We start from the raw sequence: 5901 nt of genomic DNA on the forward strand, positions 1-5901 counted from the left end.
ATAATAATAATAATAATAATAATAATAATAATAATAATAATAATAATAATAATAATAATAATAATAATAATAATAATAATAATAATAATAATAATAATAATAATAATAATAATAATAATAATAATAATAATAATAATAATAATAATAATAATAATAATAATAATAATAATAATAATAATAAGAATAATAAGAATAATAGAACTCTTGAGATTCCTACTATCTTAATAGATAGTGAGAGTGCAAAGAAGCTCGCCGAAAACCCTGAATTTTATAAACGGGTAAAGCATATTAATAGGCAGTATTATTACTATAGGTGATAGCTATAAAATAATAAAATAAAAATCGTATATATAAATACGAAATTTAATATAGCTAATATAATAACTAAAGGTTTAGTAAAAGAGACTTATGATACTCTTTATGGTTATATAAACTTAGGTTATAAGGACGATACGTTGCCTGAGTATAATTTACCGCCTTATAATAATATTAAAGAATTAAAATACTAGGTTTTAATACCTAGTATTCTTAGTTCTTTATAAGGGGATATAACTAGGTTTTTTACCTTCGGGTTTTCCCAGATATCAAAGGTTTTTATGAACTGTCCTTTGAATAATATACTATAATAATTATAAGGGTTTTTGAATTTTCTCTTGAATTAAAAAGAAGAGGTTTCTTTAAATTTTTCCTTTATATATTCTAGTCTTAGATAGACTAGGATTACTATGCTATAATATAACTATAACTATAACCTAACTAAGCTACACTTATTATATAAGAGTTAGCTTATAGGGGGGTGTTAATATTATACTTATAATAAGTTTTTTTTTTTTTTTTATCTTTTACTCCGCTATCCTTATCCTACCTTAAGTAGCTAGGAGTCAGAATTCTAACTATACGGTCCTTCTTAGATACCTATAGGGGGGAAAACCGTAGTATAAGACTTAGGGAACTAGTATAAGACTTAGATAAAAACCCCTATACCCTCCTTCTCTAGGATTACTGCCTTATACGGGTACCGTGGGGGTGCCGTTATTAACTTAATATATATTCGAAACTCGTGGCTTTTATTCTAGGAAGCTGGTGGCGTTTTACCCGTAGCGGCTTTAAAGCCGACTATATACTTGATTAACGGCGCGCGCGTGATTATCTTGGTTAGTTTTTTATACGCCTTCTATATGCCCTAGGGCTAACCCTATAGGCCTACTTATAGGCGACTTATATATACGTTTCCTAGGGTTTAAAGCTCCTAAGCTTCCCTGTTCTATGGCTATAGGTGGAGCTAATACGGGTTACGTGCCTACGCAGAACGCTTACGTAATAGCGTAAGAGGCTGCCTCCGTATCGTGGAAGAGACGCCGCGTATTTTACTCACGCGCTCAGGAATAGCGCGGTACCGTCTTCTTATTTTCTATAGTGGGGCGACTAACTCCCCCGTAGCACCTATTATCGATTAGCGAAGCCGGGCGGAAGGTGGGTCTAATGGGCCCCCTATTTAACCCTTATCGTATATGCTAAGGTAGATAAGGGCCCCCTAGAATAGGATCCGAGTAGCGTAAAAAAAAGAAATAGGTTCCTTTTTTTTATATACGCCTCTAGCCGGATTCGAACCGACCCGGTCCTTTAACCGTGTGCTAGGTATACTATTACTATACTATATAGGCATTTATAATAAGTAATAATTATAATAATAAAATAAATATACTAGGTATCGTAAATACGATATCTTAGTTATTACTTAAGTAAATAACATAGTGTGATGACCGTCGTGTAGGCTATTAACGTAATAGTCGCTACCTAATCTTTTAGGCTCTTTTACTAGCCCCGGATCCAGGAAGAAATCCCAGAAGTTAGTTCTTTATATATAAGTAAAATAAGCAGTAATCCTATAGATCTACGAATTTAATAGCTTTTACTTAATATTCCTTTTTTCTAAGCGTATAGCCTACTACTCGTAGCCTAATTTAGTAAAAGAATATACTCCCGATTACCCGATTTCCTATAGGTTAAAGTCGGTTCTACTACCGCTTATACATAAAACAGAACGCCTAAATAACGACTTAGCTAGAAGACCTTATTTAAAGTTATTTATTAACATAAGCCGTAGCTAGGGCACCTTCGGGCCTTTAATTATAAAGCTTTCCTTATAACTAGAGTAGCTTTAATAAGGTCTAGAAAGCTTTAAAATCGGCTAGCGCCGTGGGCCTATATCGGTTACCTTATAGGATACGATTTAACTAATATTTACTATATCTGGGTCCCTGGCCTTTAAAGGAACGGGATTATCCGTATATATAACGTTATCTTTAACGAATAAGAGTATTTTAATAGTAGACTCGAAGCCCTAAGAGACGATTTATATTAATTAATAGAAGAATAACTAGCGGATATTATTAACTAGATTCGCCTACTAGAGTTATATATAATTAAGTAAGGCGAGCCGTAAGATAAGGTAGCCGATACGTTTATAATAGCATACTTTAAGCCTATTCTTTAATCGGGTAGCGAGGTTAATAAACCTCTCCTAAGGGCTACGCCTACTAGCCTCGAGGCTTAGGGGGTAGAACCGTTTATAGCGCCTAAAAGGCCGGAATAGTAGGAGGAGCTTATAGAGCCTACGAGGCCGGAGCTAGAAAAAGACCCTTCTATGGCCGCGATTAATTATTAACGCCTAGATAATAGTTACCTTTTAACTCTACTAGAAACCCCTCCTTAGGCAGGGCTTATAGCGGCTACTTTCACGGGCTATATACCTATAAAGTAGGGGGGAGCTGAATTTCGAAGCTATAGTAGTAACCGAGTCTGGATCTTTGCTTTTAATATAGGAAGATATACCCTATTAGTCCGTAATTTAAATAGTAAGCCGCTAACGAAGTTAAAAATTAAAAAGGCACTTAAAACACCTTACCGAAAGATATACCGTAAGTAATTACCGGCCCCCTAAGAAGTTAATAAGACTTTAAAAACCACCTATACAAAATCCTATTCCGATAAGCCTAAAGGGATTACCTAAAGAGTTATAAAGAGATAGGCTTATGGATCGCGGTACTAAAGGATAGGGCGAAGGGGTATTAAGTGCTTAGCTATATATAGGTAATAACCTATAAGTTTAATAAGCACGGCTTTCTATAGAAATATAAGGCTAGACTAGTGGTCCGCGGAGATTAATAGCATCAGGACTTATTAAAAGACATATATATAGCCACTCTCGCCGGTCGTTCCTTTAGATCGTTAATAGCGATCGCCGCCCGCTTTAACCTATCTTTGATATAGTATAACGTCGTTAACGCCTTTATACACGCCCCCCTACTACACGATATATATATACGGTTCCCGCCCAGGACCGCGGTACCGGGTTAATTACTATTACTAAAGAAGGCATTATACGGGCTACGGGAGTCTCTATTATTATAGTAAAAGCATATTATAGAAGTACTAAAAAAAGACGGGTTTAAGATAGTGCTATAAGAGCCCTGCTGCTTTATACGCCGTGGCTTAATCCTATTCTTCTATATAAACGATATCGTAATCGGCTTTAAAGAAGATTTTAGGGAAGAGATAGAATAGGCTATCGCGAGCCTACAAAAGCACTACGCCTTATAAGGCGGGCAGCTATTATAGTGGTTCCTTAGGATTAAGGTTATTCGGGACTATCCCTTAAGGAGGATATAGCTATCATAACGCGATTATATCGTTAAGGTAGGATATCTATTATTAACGGCATCTAACTATAAACCCATAAGCCCTATAAAGCCGGCAGAGCTATTACCGTACACTAGGAAGTCTATTACCGTTAAAAGCTATTAGCGAAAGATAGGATTAGCTCTATATGCTATAGTGATTACACGCCCCGATATCGCCTTTATAGTATCACGACTTTATAGATTTAATGTAAATCCGAGCCGTTAATATTACGAAGTAGCCGACTATTTAATCCGATATCTACTAGCTTTATAGACCTACGCCCTAGAATTAGGTGGTGGCGACTCTATTAAGGTATTCACTGATACGTCCTTTATAGATAACTTAATTAATCGTACAAGCAGTTAGGTATTTATAATACGCTTATTTAGAGGCACTATAGCCTAGCGAGCTAATAAGTAAGTAAAGGTAATAACGTTAATAATAGAGGCAGAGCTGCTCTCGCTAGCATAAGGTGCGAAGGAAGGGATATTCATAAAGAGGCTATTAAAGGCGATAGGTATAATACTTAACGATCCACGATTAAAGATACGATACGATAATAGCTAAGCGATACGCCTATTAACGGCGGAGATCGCTTAATTAAATACGCGACTATAGTATATAGATATATATAAGTATTAGTTATAAAAGGCGTAGTAGTATAGAAGGATTAAAGTCAGCTACGTTATAAGCGCCGATATAATCGCTAATAAATTAACGAAGGCCCTATTTAGGGAAAAGTTTATAAGCTTTAGAAAATAGGTGGGAGTAATAGATTTACAGGGATGTCTCTATATAAATAAGCTAAAGGAGACCTTACCGGAGTATCTAGAAGAGCTAGAAGAGAAGTTCGATAGAAGCTACGTGGACGTTATAAAAGGGGATATATCGATAAAAGACGCCTATAAATAACGTTAACTAAGCAACTATTATATAGTTATTTAGTTAGGGGGGTGTGTCGTATAGGCTAGCCTAAAGCAGGTCCGGAGCGGGTTATTCCGGGTCCGAAAGTAGGAGTAGATCTGCCACAGGAATAAGAGCAGGAACTTAGCACTACGCTTAGAGATTTCCATAGAGTTAATTGAATCAACAGATTGATCGCTTATTTTTATGTAATTAAGTTATACGCTGTTTATAATAACTTATAGGACCGACTATAATAACTTCTAAATATAGTAATAGTCGACTACTATATATACGCCGATTATAGAGTTACTAACCCTTATATACTGTATTTTATAGTACTATAGAGAATAGTAAGTTAATGGTTTTATCCGAAACTACTAGATATATAGCCACTATATATTATTATTATAATTAATTAAGTATATCGTCGCTACGCTACGATTAATTAAGGGAAATACTGCGGCGCCCGTATATTTTAATATTAAGCTCGTAAAAGTGGAGTTATAACCTAATAAGTTCTCTTACCTATAAGCACTCTATTTTCCTATAGTTAAGCGAGGTCTTAGCGGGCCAAGGTATATATAGCTATATTATATTAATATTATTTTATTATTTTATTATACCTATTCTATACTGCTGGCTTAGAAAAAAGGCTATTAACACCTTATCCTAGAGCTACTACTGGATTATAGGTTAATAGAACCCTTAAACTAGAAATACTTAAGAAAGCGCACTGATAGTAGAATTAATATAATATAATTGTATATACCTAGCCCCGTTAAGACCTCGTTTTGTCGTAGAAAAATAGGCTATTTATAAGTAAGAGAATATACTCTATATTTACGGGCTTAATATCAAAATATACGGGCCCGGTAATCTTTCCCTTAATTAAGTATATTATCGTTACGATTAATTAAGTATATCGTCGCTACGATTAATTAAGTGTATCGTCGCTATAATTAATTAAGTGTATCGTCGCTATAATTAATTAAGTGTATTATCGCTACGATTAATTAAGTGTATCGTCGTTATAATTAATTAAGTGTATATCGTCGCTACGATTAATTAAGTTATGACGAAAGGAAAGTCCGTAGACTTTAGTTAAGGAAAAGATATTATAGAAAAGGCTCGATGGCTTAGTATCGCAGAGTAATCGCGATATATTTATTAATAAAGCGCTAACTTTAACTAAGACTTTAGCTTAAGGGAATAAACTATATCCCTTATACGCATATAAGATAGGTTCGGACTAGTGGTCCGTGCGTAGTTATCGGTCCGACTATATGCCGATAGGTCTACGATTATCTCGTT

This window comes from Sodiomyces alcalophilus, assembly GCF_042370955.1.
Source record: "Sodiomyces alcalophilus JCM 7366 unplaced genomic scaffold ACRALscaffold_2, whole genome shotgun sequence".
Lineage (NCBI taxonomy): Eukaryota > Fungi > Ascomycota > Sordariomycetes > Glomerellales > Plectosphaerellaceae > Sodiomyces > Sodiomyces alcalophilus.